This window comes from Nothoprocta perdicaria, unplaced genomic scaffold, assembly GCF_003342845.1.
Source record: "Nothoprocta perdicaria isolate Ctin4 unplaced genomic scaffold, notPer1 scaffold_46, whole genome shotgun sequence".
Classification (NCBI taxonomy): Eukaryota; Metazoa; Chordata; class Aves; order Tinamiformes; family Tinamidae; genus Nothoprocta; species Nothoprocta perdicaria.
The window spans coordinates 4,010,431-4,011,812 of record NW_020455710.1 but is presented as its reverse complement, the minus strand read 5'-3'; positions in this window follow the sequence as shown (position 1 = coordinate 4,011,812).

Genomic DNA, 1,382 nt, shown 5'->3' with positions numbered 1-1,382 from the left:
GAGCTCAGAGAGCGGCGCCGGGACAYAGTACGATTTGGGAGGCATGAGGCGAGCTGCACCCTGGCACCTTCCTTTCCTTGGCAGCTCGGAGGTGCAGCTTGATCGCAGGATGTAAAACCATCTGGAAARGCAAGGAAATAACAGAAAACATCCATGCCTCTTCAAAACCATGAGGAAAAAATATTAAATACCTCAAAAACTTCAAAATTTATTCTAATCGTTTGAGGAGCAGCTTCCAAACACCGAAGGGGTGCACGGAGGAGCAGCGAAAGACACGGCCGCGGGGCTGGGAGGCACCAGCCGCCCTTACGCAACCACTACATTTTTCCCTCATCAGTAACGTGTCGCTCATGGCTGTGCAGAGGGACAGGCCTCGGTGTTTGGGAAGCAGGAGAGCAAATACGGCCAAAGATTTGGGCCCCCAGTGCCCAGCACAGACCCGGACAGGGGCTGTAGAAAGGAACATGCCCTCTTGTCCCGTTTCCTATGTTTCTCCCCCAAAATGCTGCCAGCGGGGTGCGTCCCACAGATTCAGTGGAGAAWCAATCAACAAAAGCTGGAAGCTCCTTGCTGCGTATTTGCCACAACATGAGTTGCTCTGAGGGCGCCTGTCCCGCTTGGTTAATGAACCGCTCGTGCTCCGGGGGCTTGCAGAGCAGGAGCAAGTCGGGAACATGGAGCTACCGGGAGCGACGGCGATRCGGCGCGAGCAGCCGTGCTCTGCCAGGCGCCCTGCCACGCGTGCAACGTTCTTTTTAATGCAATTTAGCAAAGTTTGGGTGCAAACGCCACCTCGCAGCAGCCATTTGCAGGGCCGAATGCCACAGATGGAGTTAGGGAGGGTAATTTATGAGCCTAAGGTAGCGGTTCTATTAATCGGCTGCTGGCAGAGGCCAGCGGAGACAGGGCGGCTCTGTGTGCATGGCTCGTGGAGCGACTGCACAGGCGGGTGAGGCCACTCGGACAAACCACCCTTGTCCTCGTGGCTCTGCCACCCGAGCAGACCCGGCATAGCCGCCATCTCCTCACAGCCCYGTCCCGGAGCCCACGGAGGCCGCAGCACCATGGGGAGCGCCAACGGGGCACCGAAATGGCGGCCGCAGCCTGGCCTCACACTAGGAGTGCCATCAGGGGCACTGAAATGGCGGCCACAGCCTGGCCTCACGCTGGGAGCGCCAACGGGGCACCGAAATGGCGGCCGCAGCCTGGCCTCACACTGGGAGCGCCAACGGGGGCACTGAAATGGCGGCCACAGCCTGGCCTCACACTGGGAGCGCCAACGGGGGCACTGAAATGGCGGCCACAGCCTGGCCTCACACTGGGAGCGCCAACGGGGCACCGAAATGGCGGCCGCAGCCTGGCCTCACACTAGGAGTGCCAAC